The sequence below is a fragment of the Marmota monax genome, unplaced genomic scaffold (genome assembly GCF_021218885.2).
Source record: "Marmota monax isolate L192 unplaced genomic scaffold, Marmota_monax_Labrador192_F-V1.1 WCK01_AAM20220418_F8-fsc00206, whole genome shotgun sequence".
Taxonomy (NCBI): domain Eukaryota; kingdom Metazoa; phylum Chordata; class Mammalia; order Rodentia; family Sciuridae; genus Marmota; species Marmota monax.
The window spans coordinates 1672489-1688079 of NW_026694490.1; positions in this window are offsets into that span (position 1 = coordinate 1672489).

Here is a 15591-nt window from a genome sequence, read left to right on the forward strand (position 1 = left end):
ACAATTATATGGAAATTAATTCTACTGTCATATATAACTAAAAAGAATAAATAAAAATGTTAAAAATTTGTAGGAAAATATATTTTATTCAAAGCCAGCTTTGAAGGAAGGTAGCAGAAACTTTTTGCTTAAAAAATATCCTTCCATGTAGCTGGGATTATAGGTGTGTGCCATTTCACCCAGCTTCATTCTGTTTTATTTGTATCACTAAGGTCAGAGGGCACAGTTGCCAGCATTTTCTCTCAATATGAGGAATCTATTCTCAGTTATAGAAGAGGCCCCAACTTCAGGCTGTTTCAATTTTAGGTAATACATTATACTAAGTCTGGATACTCATTTCCCATTATATCTGTGGCTTCTCTTTGTTGCTTACTTGTTTAGTTGTTGATTAGCTTGACTAGACTATTTTAGTGAAATGTTTTTCTGTGCAGTATGAAACCTTTGATGTTGCTGATCAGAAGGTGTAGTCTTGAGTACACCACCATCTCTCTGGAAAGACAGTGATTTCAGCAGGTTTGTCTTTAAATGCCAGTCTCTCTGGTCTATCTTGTGAGCTCAATACATCTGTTGATATCAAACCCAGTTGTTAGGCTGCTCTAATTTTTGGTTTATGTAATTTACTTCATGACCTAATCCAATTAATTTGAGCCTCTTTCAGGGACAGTATTTGATATTTGAAGTTTTTTCTGATCCCTGGGATATCTAATTGTAGCTTTATCTATCCTTGGTTCAAGCTGGTAAATTGGCTGGTCTACACTTTATCTTGTTGTTTGCATGGAATTAACACTTCTGCTTAACTGCTTATTGCCAAAATAACTATTGTTTCTGAGAGTACTCTTAGGCTTGAACTTTCCCACATGCTGTTTCAAATAACATCAGTTCCTATGGGGAGAGGTTTGGAGCTCTTTGTTCATATAGGCTGCCTCTCTTCCCCTAGTAAAAATCTCTGAACCATTCTCTGTTTACTGGGTGCATGCAGTAGCTTCTGATCATATCAACTTGCTTTTCCTGCCATGTAGCCTCCTACAGCAAGGACAATTGGGGCTCCAATACACTAGGCCTGCCACACTGACATAGGCTTCTGTGAGGTGAAAAAAAAAAAGGATCCTCAATCTCTCAGTGGTATTCATCAGAAATTTAGTTTCTTTAACTTGGAGAAAGAGAAGATGAAAAATCCTGGTGACCTGCATTTCCCAATGAGATATGGTAACATTTGATTTGGAGTTTAGAAGTGAGAAAGACCTTCTTGACCACATTCTTCTGGAATGGAACTTCAACTAACCCTTCTGGGAGATAGGGAAGGAGGAAATGGGTTTGACTGACCTGCAATAGATTCTTGTTCTTACTGAGTGTTAATAGATTTTCTTGAAGAAATATTTCTGCATTTGTTGTTTGCCCTTAGGAAAATTTCCAGGGACTTCAAATGATTATTTAAAAATGATCTTTACCAGTTCTTTCTCTACTTTCATCTTTAATAAAACACTTCTTTGTGTGAGCAATTTTATGGTTTCTTGGATCAAGTACCATTCAGTTCATGAAAACAAATTTGTGCTGTATAGTTACTTTGTGCCCCATGATCAGGTGTTCAGTCTCTATCAGGACCAAGTAGTAAATCAGTAGCCATTTCTCAGATGGAGAAAGGTTATCAACAGAGGAGAAAGCATGTTCTTACCCATGAACCATAGTGATCTTCACATGATTTCCTATTGGGTTTTTCCATGTGTATTAGTCAGATTTTGTTGTTGTGACCAAAATACCTGACAAGAACATTTAGAGGAGGAAAAGTTTATTTTGGGCTCATGGTATCAGAGGTTTAGTCCATAGTCAGCTGATTCCATTGCTATGGGCCTGAAGTAAGGCAGAACATCATGGTAGATGGGCATGGCAGAAGGGTTTGGCAAAAGAAATCTACTCAGCTCATGGTGGCTAGGAGGCAGAAAGAGTGAAGTAGGAACCAGGGGAACAAGATATCCCCAAGGACATGTCCTTAGTGACCTACCTCCCCCAGCCATGCCTCACCTGCCTACAGTTACCACCAAGTTATCCATTCAAACTAGGATGGATTAATTAGGTTACAACACTCAAAATCTAATAATTTCACATCTGAACATTCCTGTATTAACACAGGAGCTCTTGGGAGTCACCTTATATCCAAAACACAACACCAGGGGATTTGTATGGTTTCTTTGCCTGCAATAGAAATGATTTGTTTAAAAAAGTATAGTGCTTTTAAAAAATGTCTTTAATTAATTAATTTTTAATGTGGTGCTGAGGATTGAACCCAGTGCCTCACACATGCTAGGCAAGCATTCTACTACTTAGTTACAACCCCAGTGTCTCAACATGACTTTTGAGTAGCATTGGGTCTGTTCAGTCATAAAACCTAAGTGACATATCAGTTTGTGATAGAGTTACCTTCAAAATCCAAAGAGTCTTGCCAAGTATTTTGTCCTTTTTCCTCATGGATTGTATAAATGCAGGGATTTGTATCTCATAAGTAATATGCACACATGTATAAATGTATAAATGCAGGGACTTATATCTCGTAAGTAATATGCACACATATCCCATACCATTTGACCTCTTACAGACTTCAGCAATATGGCAAGCCATTGAACTTTGCCTATTCCCTGGCATACATATGACTTACTAATGTATTTAAGGTGCTTGCTATTTCCTGTTTGCAGAATTCACTTACCACATTAGCATCGATGTAATGAACCAATGTGATGCTTTTTGGGATATCAAGAAAATCAAATATCCTCTGGACTATGATAGTGATCAGAAGACCTGATGTAGAAATGAGGAAATAATAAAGGTATACTATTATCCTATTGTCCCAACTCTGTCAATATAGTCTGTCTCTGAATTTTGCTTATTAATTAAAACAGAAAAGAATGCATTTTTTCATTTCAATAACTGTGTACTAACGGAGATGCCACATATAGAAAGCCAGCTGGAACTGGTATCATTCAATCAAGTTTGTGATTACTCACTCTAATTTTTCATAAACCTTCTGGCTGGCAGTGCCCAAGTAAGTGAATTAAACAGGGATTTGATAGAAATTGCCTTTAGAGCACCTCTGAATTTTTGATAAGGCATTGATTTCTGAAGGTGCCCCAGGGACAGAATATGGTTTTTGATTGGCTATCATAGCAGGGGTAGGTCAGTTGCAGGGTTTTCCTCTTAAATTTTCCTATAATACTTTCCCTCACACTATGGATCAGATAATTAATTTGGAAATTCTTTTTTTCTTCTTGTGGTGTTGGGGATCAAACCTAAGTCTCACACATACTAGGCAAGAGGTCTACCACTGAACTTCATCCCTATTTCTCATTTTGGAATTATGCCAATTAAAAAATAAGTTTATTCCTACAACAGATGATTATTCTTGAGAAATAACCATAGGATGTGTCCTTAGTCCTGCTTTAAGACATATTCAGACAAAGGCTCTATAATCTATATTCCACAGGACCCTATTCTGGTAGGTGTTTAGGGATCAGCATATATTCAGAGCTATTTTCTAATAGTTTCTAGGAGGTCTGAATAGTTCTCTTTCCCTAGTACAATTTTCTTGATAAATTGCCCCAAGACCTTCAAGGGAAGATTTGGTACATACCTAATGGCTACACTGTAAGGTCCTTCCCTTGATCAAAGGTCCTCCAGAGTAAGAGAACCAATAGGCCAGATAGACAGATAGATAGAGGCCAAAGACCCAAGAATCTGGGGTCTATCAGTATAAGTTGTAAAGTCCAAAGGCCAGAAAAGCTTGAGTTACTATGCCCAACAGTCTGAGAATATAGGTATTACATTTCCATAAGTTACAGATAGAGAGAGAGAGTGTGAAAGAGCATGTGAAAGAGTGTAAATTCATGTTTCCTATGTCTTTTTGTTCTAGCCAGGCTCTCAGCCAATTGGATGGCATCTACCCATATCTGGATGAGGGTAGATTTTTAATAGTCCACTGATTCAAATGACAATCTCTTTTCTGGAAATAACCTGAAAAATAATGCTATATCAGCTATTGGGTTATCCCTTAATACAGGAATGTCCATGCCTAAAATTGACTATTGAAATGTGTCAATATGACTAATCATATATTTTATTTCTAGAGATCTTATGATCAATTAACCATTGCCACAGATTCTTGTGGAATGAAACACCCAGATTAACATTCTCTCTCTATGTATTTAATGTGGTGTTGGTTCCAATCTTGTCTACCAGCCAGTGACTACTTTGGGAATCCATTTTTTTCCCATTTGGGATCAGGGAACCCAATTCCTTTGTCAGGGAACCCAATTCCTTTGTAGTCACTCTACTGTGCAATATTAACCTCATCATCTCTGACCTTCAGAGTATGGCCACTGTACTCTTCAAGAATATAGGTGCTCCCCTTACCAATGCATATTTTTTTACTAATGAAAAAATTAAAGCAATCATAAAGGAACAGAATATAAATAGAAAAATGGCAAGAACAGACAAGTTGTTTTTCAGGACTCTTCAGACATATTTTGCTAATCTGTACCTACTCACTATCAAATACCTAGGTATCCATTTCCCCATATATATATATATATATATATATATATATATATATATATATATATATAGGTATTTCTTACAAAAGGGATATTATCCTATAAAACTACAAGGAAACCATCACTATTGAGAAATTAATACTGATATATCATTACTATCTAATCATCAAACCCCATTCAAATTCTGCCAATTATCTTTCATAGCAAAAGCATTCGGGACAGAATTACATACTGAATTGAATTATAATGTCATTTTATTCTTTTTTAGTGTGAAATGGTTCCTCAGTCAAAAGTTAGTTCCCTAAATTTTATGATCTTGAAACTTTTGAAGATTATAATTATTTTGTATATTGTTTCCAAAATTAGATTATTCTAATATTTCTTCATGATTAGATTCATGTTATCATCTCTGGTGGCTTTGTAAATTAGTTTGTAAATTATGCTGAAATTCATTTTCTAGAATTATCTTTTTTGTATATTTCTTATTAGAGTGAGGCACAGGAGATTCTTGTGGGACATTTGGAGTGTGGAATTGAAGCATCAATCATTTTGTAACTTACACACAGCACATTACTTCTTATATGTTCTGAATAACCTCTAAACCTCCATTTTCCCTAGATACTCATTCAATCCTACAATTTCTGGGACAGGTGTGTGTGTGTGTGTGTGTGTGTATGTGTGTGTGTGCATGTGCATGTTACTTTAAATATAACAATTTAAAATATTTTAATTTGCTCTTTTTATACTCATATACAAAAACATAAAAGTTTTATATATTAATGGGATGCCACGTAGTGTTTGAAACATGTATGCATTACATAATATTTAAGCCAGGTTAAACATTTATATATGCAAACATTTATCATTTCTTCAGGGTTAAAACTTTCTAGCTTTTTGAAGTATATATAATTGTTATCTATAGTCACCCTACTGTGCAATATTACCCAGAGCTTATTGCTTCTATCTAAATGTAACTTAGTACCCACTGGTCAACCTTTCTCAATCCCTCCTCCTTATTTTCCCTAGACTCTGGTAACTATCATTTAATTCTCAACTTCTATGAGATTAATTTCTTTTTAGAATCCATATGTAAGTTAGATTATATGGTACTTATTTTTCTGTGCCTGTCTTATTTCGCATGGCATAATGTTCTCCAGTTCCATCTATGTTGAAAATGACAGGATTTCACTTTTTTATGGCCAAATCATATAATGTTGTATATATGTACCATATTTTATTTATCCATCAGTTGATGAACACTTATGTTGTTTTCCATTTCTTGATTGTAGTGAAGAGTGTTGCAATGAACATGGGAGTGCAGAAGTCTCTTCAACATGTTGATTTTTATTTCCTTTAGATATATACTGAGTAGTGGAGTTGCTGGACCATATGGTAGTTTTATTTTTAATTTTTTGAGAAACCACCACACTGTTTTTTTATAATGGCTATACTAATTTACATTCCCACCAACAGTGTGCAATAATTTTCTCTACATAATTACCGACACTTGTTATCTTTAGTCTTTTTTAAGATGAAAATAAATAGTTTATTAATATTTATATAACTTAAAAATTATAAATATTAACTGATATTAATTGTACAAATTGATGGGTTTCACTATGACATTTCCATACATGCATGTATAGTGTTTTCATCACATGCACCCTCCCAACTATCCTTTCTCGCTTGCCCCTCTCTCTCCCTTCCTTCATTTCATTGCTCTTTCCTAATATTTCCTCCTGTACTTTCAGTCCTATTGTTTGTTTATTTGGTTCTGGAGATTGAACCCAGGGGTGCTTAACCACTGAGCCACATCCCCAGATCTTGTTTCTTGTATTTTATTAGAGACAGAATCTTGCTGAGTTGCTAAGTGCCTCGCTAAATTGCTGAGACTGACTTTGAACTCACAAACCTCCTGCCTCAGCCTCCCAAGCCACTTGGAGTACAGGCATGCGCAACTGTGCCTGGCTTCAGGCCTTATTTATTTATTCATTTATTTAAGTTTACAAATATGAAAAAAACGTGGTATTTGTATTTCTGTGTCTGGCTTATTTTAACAAGATGATTTCCAGTTCTATTAATTTTTCTGCAAATGCCATAATTTTATTCTTCTTTATGGCTGAAGAACATTCCATGTGTACATATACCACATTTTCTTTATCCATTCATCTATTGATGGACATCTAGTCTGATTCTATAACTAGGCTATTATGAACAGTGCTGCAGTAAAGATAGATATTCAGGTATCTATTTTATATGCTGACTTCATTTCCCTCAGTTATTGAGAAATTCCATACTGTTTTCCATAATTCTGATTTACATTACCACCAACACTGTGTAATGGTTCTCTTTTTTTCTTTTTTAGAATTGCTGACATTGTTGCCAGCAATTATGTTTACTCTTTTTGATATTATCCATTTTAACAAGAGTAAGGTGATATCTCATTGTGGTTTTGATTAGCATTTCCTTAATGATTAGTAGTTTTCAAAACTACTGTGTTCCTAGGAGGCTTGGTTAGGGTATAGCTAAGCAATTTGTACGTTGATACATTCTATTATATACATTTCCCAAAACTTTTGTATTCATTCCATAGGAAATCAGAAAAGTTCAGAACTTTTGACTTCAGTAACTGCAGACCATCACTGAGTACAGGTTTTGTTTAGCCAGTTTAACAGACAATTAAAATATACTCTAGTCCTCGAAAATTAAATTTTGAATTCTGGATGAATGTACCTATGTCAATGAATTTACTCCTATCAAGTGAATTATTTCTTTCCTCTTGTTCAACATCCTTAGGACTCATTTCTTTATATGCTTCCTGTGTTTTTGGTCAATAAAGATTGATGAGGTCCTCTGACTCTATTGGGGTATAAGCTCTCTCTCGGGTCAGTTATTTTTCCTCTCTAATTCATGTGATGTTGGGTCTAACTCTCCTTGGATTTGGAGCAGATAACACTGTTAATACAAAGAAAGCTCAATACCTGTTTGTGTAGCAACTGCCCCAGGGGTGTTTATTAAAAGGATTATATGCAGAGGTGGTCTGATATTCTGTATGTGTCAGGGAAGGAGATGAGGGGTTACTGCCTAGTTTCTCAACAATTGGACACTGTGATAGCTATGCATATTTTATGTTGGCAAACTATACATTTTTATCACTCTCATTTTCTTGCTTCTGGTAGCTACCAATGTTATAATTTAGGTTCCAATAGGAATATAAATGAATGAACATCACTTTCTGATTTTGTGGTGACTTATAGAACTTTGTACATCCTTTGTGTTGGGGAGAGAGAGGGAGGGAGGGAGAGAGAGGGGGAGGGAGGGAGGGAGGGAGAGAGAGAGAGAGAGAGAGAGAGAGATCTTCCCTTGCACAAAGAATAGATATGGCTTTGAGTGACAAAACAGGTACAAACACATCTTCAATATGTAGTGTTGGAAAAATACCATATCTGCATGCAGAAGAATGAAATTGAACACTTATCTTACACATACACAAAAATAAACTAAAAACTTGAATGTAAGACCTAACACTATAAAAAATCCTAGAATACAACATAGGGGGAAAATTCTTCTTGACATTAGTCTTGTCAATGATTTCTTGGATAAGATACTGATATAAGACAACAAAAAGCAAAAAAAAGTAGGACTCTATCAAACTAAAAATATGTATAGCAAAAGAAGCATTCACAGAGTAAAATGGCAACCTATAGAATGGGAGAAAATATTTCCAAACTGTACATCTGTGTATTAGTTATCTTTGCATTGCAATGACCAAAACACCCAACAAGAACAACTTAGAAGAGGAAAAGTTTATTTTGGTTTACTTATCAGAGATTCAGTCCATGGTGGGCCAATTCATTGCTCTGGATCCAAGGTGAAGTGGCACATCATGTGGAAGGGTGTAAAGGAGGAGAGCTACTCCATTCAAGACTATTCAATAAGCAGAAATAGAAGTGGGGAAGGGGCTACAGGGAGGATGAACCCTTTCAGGACATGTCCCCAGAGACTCCATACACCATCTCCCTAAAGTTACCACCCAGTCAGTCCAATCAAACTAGGATGGACTGATTAGGTGACGGCTCTCACAATCCAATGACTTTACCTCTGGACATTCCATCATTAACACAGGAGCTTTTGGAGGACACATTATATCCAAACTATAACAATCTGATAAAGGGTTAATATCCAAAATATGTAAGAAACTCCTACAACTCAATAGCAAACTCCAAATAACCTGATTTTTAAAATAGGCAAAGGAACAAAAGACATTTCTCCAAATAAAACATACACATGGTCAATTCATCTATGAAGAAGTCACTAATCATCAGGGAAATACAAATCAACACTACCTTGAAGTATCACCTCACACCTGTTAAGATGGCTATTACAGAACAATAACAACAATAAAAGATAACAATTGCTGATGAGGATGTACAGAAAAGGGAACCCTGCACACTGTTAGGGGTCTGTAAACTAATGCAAACACTATAGAGAACAAAATGGAGTTTCCTAAAAAAAATGAAAACAGAATTTCTAGATTGTTTTAGCAATCCCATTTGTGGGTATATAGCCAAAGAAATTGAAATAAGGATCTGGAAGAGATATGTGTGCTCTTATATTCATCCTTGGAGCATTGTTTAGAATAGCCAAGACATGGAAGCAACCTAAATGACATTATTTAGCCTTAAAAAAGGGAATCTTGTAACACAAGGATAAACATGGAGGTCATTATGCTAAGTGAAATAATCTAGACATAGAAGGACAAATACTACATGATACCACTTATAAGGAATCTAAAATATTCAAACTCAAAGGCAGATAGTAGAATGGTGGTTGTCAGAGGCTAAGGAGAAAAGGAAATGGGAAGGTGATAGTCAAAGTTGAAAAGGTTTCAGTTACAAAAGATGAATAAGTCCTAGAGATCTCTGTTTAACACAGTGCTTATCCTTAACAATTCTGCATATTATGCCTAAAAATTTGCTGAGAGTAAATCTTATGCTAATTGTTCTCTTAACAAAACAATGAAGAGGGTGGGAAGTGATAACATGCTCATGGTTTACAATACTGGTAAGGGAAATGATGTTCCACAGTCAGACATAAAATCCATTGATAAAATATTTAGGTAAAAGAGATACAACTCCTTTACAAAAAGCCTGTTTAGCATTCAAACTCTCATAATCCTATCAACTCTTATATTTTTATGTTCTAGTTCCAGGTATTACCCCACCTCTAGAACTTGTGTTCTCTCTCTCTTTTGTACTTTGGATTGAACCCAAAGATGTCTTACCACTGAGCTAGATTGACAGTCCTTTTTATGTTTTTAATTTTAATTTTGAGATGCAGTCTCCCTAAGTTGCTGAGGCTAGCCTTGAACTTACCGTCCTTCTGCCTTAGCCTCCCCAGTTGCAGATTACAGGTATGTGCTAACATGACCAGCCAGTATGTCCTCTGTTGCATAAAAGGCTTTGGGTCCCCATCAGGGATTTAGCCAAGGGATCCTGGTGTTACTGCTGTTGACTGCTGAGTCCTTGCTTCCCCAATGTTGATGTATAACACCAGATAAGCACATGGAGACAAGGTCAGAGTGGAAAGTAGAAGTTTATTAAAGGACAGCAGAAAAGACTTCTCCCGGAGGAAGAAGGAGACCCAAGAGATGGAATCCATGGAAGAATGGTTGTCTCCCCTTTGTATAGCTAAAGTCTTCTTGCATTCCTGTCACATTCCTGTCCTTTGTTCTGTTAAGGGTGGGGCACAGGTGGGTCAAAGGAGTAATCTGGTCAGGAAGGACTTTTGGGTCAGCATCTTCAAGTTTGCTGGGAGCTGTTTCATTAACATTTCTTTGGGATGGGCTCTGGGCCTTGGGGACATTAACATGAGTTGTCCTGCTTTTCCCTGGGACTTCATTAACATTCCAAGAATTGTTCTGCTTTTCCCAGAATTCATTCTCAACATGGCCTCCATTTTGGATCTTACTCCATATTAGACCCGATTTCCCTAACTACACTGACTACCTAACTTTAAATCTGGCTTCACTGGCTCTTTAAATTTTTCAAAATTATTTATTTTTTAGTTGTAGTTGGACACATTACGTTTATTTTATCTCTTTATTTTTATGTGGTGCTTAGGATCGAATTCAGGGCCTCTCACATGCTAGGCAAGTGCTCTACCACTGAGCCACAACCCCAGTCCTAAATTTTTAAAATTTTGATTGATTTGCTTGGCTATTGCCCCAGGAAATTTTAGATCAGATTTCTCATTCTAATCTTTGGCTTTTGAATTTTTAAATTTCTCTAAACTGGGGTAGATGCAGCAAACTTCTTTGGAACCCTTTAATGTTGGAAGACTAGCAGGTGCTCCCTTTGGTCCACTGAAACTTCAGTAGTACTAACTGTTTTAACTCCACAAACTTCTACTATACTAATCCTATTTCTTAATAATCATCTAAAGATTATTCCATTCTGCTGGGATGAGTCCTGTGACTCCTTTTTTCTTTTTGTTTCACCCTATCTTGCTTTCTTTATTCACCTTATTTCTTGGTAACTGTTTTAAAATTTCCATCTTCTTAGGATGAGTCATGTGACTCCAGTTTGGTTTTCTGCATTCTCTTGTTAATTAACCTCATGTTTGTTTGTTTGTTTGTTTATTTGCCTTTGCAGAGTTGGGAATTAAACCCAGAGACTTATGCATGTTAGGTAATACTCTACCACTGAGATTTATTCCAGCCCCACCAAATGCTTTTATTAGCATCTGTAAGACCCATGAGAGGTAGCTAAGACAGTAAAGTTAAAGGCTTCTTTGAACTGTCTTCCCATTTTGCAGCAGTAAGGTTATATGGGAAGTCCATATTAAAGAACCTGTCCTTAACCATAGCATTTACCATAACCTTGGCAACAGGCATATTTAGTGGGTGAAGATCCTGGTCATCATAAAGCCAGTCCTGTGTGGCTTGCATAGGAAGCATATCAGCTGCTTCATTTGGAGTGTTTTATTTGGCATTTATAGGTTGAGTCAGGTTGAGTTCCCTATTTCAGAGAAAACAGATCTGGCAGTGGCTTTCATCCATTCCAACAGGCTGAATGTTTCTTCAGGAACAATGTTCTGTGTGTCAGTATCACATACAGCCATTTGTGATTGTTCCACTGTGAGCCAGGGGTGACATATCAACCCAAACATGCTCTTTCACTCTGCACCATTTTTTAAAAAAAGGTATTGCTCTTAAAATTAATTACTCTCAATTCATTTTTGTAAAAGGTTCTCAGGGAGCTGATGATACTGATTCACCAAATGAGATAATTTCTTCACATAGTACCTTCTATTTTTCATAGTTTTTGGTTTTGCCCTTTTCCAAATTAACTATCTTCTTTGTGACCAAAGGTCTTAGAAGTACTTTCTGTTGCTCTAGCATAACTTACCCCTTCATGGATGGCATTGAGGCTGGTGGCCTGAGCTCAATCAGTCCAATATCTGAGCTCAGTCCAGCCTCAAGGTCCAATCCAGTACTTCCGTTTAAGCTATTACAAATAGCAATAAACACAGAACTGTATTTAGCATGCTTCTTATTATTTTATATTTCCTTGTACATCCAATGAACCAATTCTTCAGTAGCTGGGTCTACCACTATTCCTAAATTCCATTGGTAACTTCTACCTACATTAAGCAACTGAATGCAGAGCAGCTGTAGTTTCATACTATGGATCAAAGGCTCCTCATCCTCCACCATTTTATTCTTTTTTTAAAATTTTTATTGTTGGTTGTTCAAAACATTACATAGTTCTTGATATATCATATTTCACACTTTGATTCAAGTGGGTTATGAACTCCCATTTTTACCCCGTATACAGATTGCAGAATCACATCGGTTACACATCCACTGATTTACATATTGCCATACTAGTGTCTGTTGTATTCTGCTGCCTTTCCTATCCTCTACTATCCCCCCTCCCCTCCCCTCCCCTCCCCTCTTCTCTCTCTACCCCATCTACTGTAATTCATTTCTCCCCCTTGTTTTTTTTCCCTTTCCCCTCACTTCCTCTTGTATGTAATTTTGTATAACCCTGAGGGTCTCCTTCCATTTCCATGCAATTTCCCTTCTCTCTCCCTTTCCCTCCCACCTCTCATCCCTGTTTAATGTTAATCTTCTTCTCATGCTCTTCGTCCCTACTCTGTTCTTAGTTACTCTCCTTATATCAAAGAAGACATTTGGCATTTGTTTTGTAGGGATTGGCTAGCTTCACTTAGCATAATCTGCTCTAATGCCATCCATTTCCCTGCAAATTCTATGATTTTGTCATTTTTTAATGCAGAGTAATACTCCATTGTGTATAAATGCCACTTTTTTTTATCCATTCGTCTATTGAAGGGCATCTAGGTTGGTTCCACAGTCTTGCTATTGTGAATTGTGCTGCTATGAACATCGATGTAGCAGTGTCCCTGTAGTATGCTCTTTTTAGGTCTTTAGGGAATAGTCCAAGAAGGGCAATAGCTGGGTCAAATGGTGGTTCCATTCCCAGCTTTCCAAGAAATCTCGAGACTGCTTTCCAAATTGGCCGCACCAATTTGCAGTCCCACCAGCAATGTACAAGTGTACCTTTTTCCCCACATCCTCGCCAGCTCTTGTTGTTGTTTGACTTCATAATGGCTGCCAATCTTACTGGAGTGAGATGGTATCTTAGAGTGGTTTTGATTTGCATTTCTCTGACTGCTAGAGATGGTGAGCATTTTTTCATGTACTTGTTGATTGATTGTATGTCCTCCTCTGAGAAGTGTCTGTTCAGGTCCTTGGCCCATTTGTTGATTGGGTTATTTGTTATCTTATTGTTTAATTTTTTGAGTTCTTTGTATACTCTAGATATTAGGGCTCTATCTGAAGTGTGAGGAGTAAAGATTTGTTCCCAGGATGTAGGCTCCCTATTTACCTCTCTTATTGTTTCTTTTGCTGAGAAAAAACTTTTTAGTTTGAGTAAGTCCCATTTGTTGATTCTAGTTATTAACTCTTGTGCTATGGGTGTCCTATTGAGGAATTTGGAGCATGCCCCCACAGTATGTACATCGTAGCCAACTTTTTCTTCTATCAGATGCCATGTCTCTGATTTGATATCAAGCCCCTTGATCCATTTTGAGTTAACTTTGGTGCATGGCGAGAGAAAGGGATTCAGTTTCATTTTGTTGCATATGGATTTCCAGTTCTTCCAGCACCATTTGTTGAAGATGCTATCCTTCCTCCATTGCATACTTTTAGACCCTTTATCAAATATAAGATAGTTGTAATTTTGTGGATTGGTTTAAGTGTCCTCTATTCTGTACCATTGGTCCACCCGCCTGTTTTGGTACCAGTACCATGCTGTTTTTGTTACTATTGCTCTGTAGTATAGTTTGAAGTCTCGTATAGCTATACTGCCTGATTCACACTTCCTGCTTAGAGTTGTTTTTGCTATTCTGGGTCTTTTATTTTTCCATATGAATTTCATGATTACTTTATCTATTTCTACAAGAAATGCCGTTGGGATTTTGATTGGCATTGCATTAAACCTATAAAGAACTTTTGGTAATATCGCCATTTTGATGATGTTGGTTCTGCCTATCCATGAACAGGGTATATTTTTCCATCTTCTAAGATCTTCTTCTATTTCTCTCTTTAGGGTTCTGTAGTTTTCATTGTATAAGTCTTTCACCTCTTTTGTTAGGTTGATTCCCAAGTATTTTATTTTTTTTGAAGATATTGTGAATGGAGTGGTTGTCCTCATTTCCATTTCAGAGGATTTGTCGCTGATATACAGGAATGCCTTTGATTTATGCGTGTTGATTTTATATCCTGCCACTTTGCTGAATTCATTTATTAGCTCTAATAGTTTCTTTGTAGACCCTTTTGGGTCTGCTAGGTATAGAATCATATCATCTGCAAATAGTGATAATTTAATTTCTTCTTTTCCTATTTTTATGCCTTTAATTTCTTTCGTCTGTCTAATTGCTCTGGCCAGTGTTTCGAGAACTATGTTGAACAGAAGTGGAGAGAGAGGGCATCCCTGTCTTGTTCCAGATTTTAGAGGGAATGCCTTCAATTTTTCTCCATTCAGAATGATGCTAGCCTGAGGCTTAGCATAGATTGCTTTTACAATATTGAGGTATGTTCCTGTTATCCCTAGTTTTTCTAGAGTTTTGAACATAAAGGGATGCTGTACTTTGTCGAATGCTTTTTCCGCATCTATCGAGATGATCATATGGTTCTTATTTTTAAGTCTATTGATGTGGTGAATAACATTTATTGATTTCCGTATATTGAACCAGGCTTGCATCCCAGGGATGAATCCTACTTGATCATGGTGCACAATTTTTTTGATATGTTTTTGTATCCGATTTGCCAGAATTTTATTGAGGATTTTTGCATCTAGGTTCATTAGAGATATTGGTCTGAAGTTTTCTTTCTTTGAAGTGTCTTTGTCTGGTTTAGGTATCAGGGTGATGTTGGCCTCATAGAAGAATTTGGACGTTCTCCCTCTTTTTCTATTTCCTGAAGTAGCTTGAAAAGTATTGGTATTAGTTCCTCTTTAAAGGTTTTGTAAAACTCTGCTGTATACCCATCCGGTCCTGGGCTTTTCTTAGTTGGTAGTCTTTTGATGGTTTCTTCTATTTCCTCAATTGATATTGGTCTGTTTAGGTTGTCTATATCCTCCTGACTCAATCTGGGCAGATCATATGACTTAAGAAATTTATCGATGCCTTCACTATCTTCTAATTTATTGGAGTATAAGGATTCAAAATAATTTTTGATTATCTTCTGTATTTCTGAAGTGTCTATTGTGATATTGCCTTTTTCATCCCGTATGCTAGTAATTTGAGTTCTCTCTCTTCTTCTCTTCGCTAGCATGGCTAAGGGTCTGTCGATTTTGTTTATTTTTTCAAAGAACCAACTTTTAGTTTTGTCAATTTTTTTTCAATTGTTTCTTTTGTTTCGATTTCATTAATTTCAGCTCTGATTTTAATTATTTCTTGCCTTCTACTTCTTTTGCTGTTGTTTTGCTCTTCTTTTTCAAGGATTTTGAGATGAAGTATGAGATCG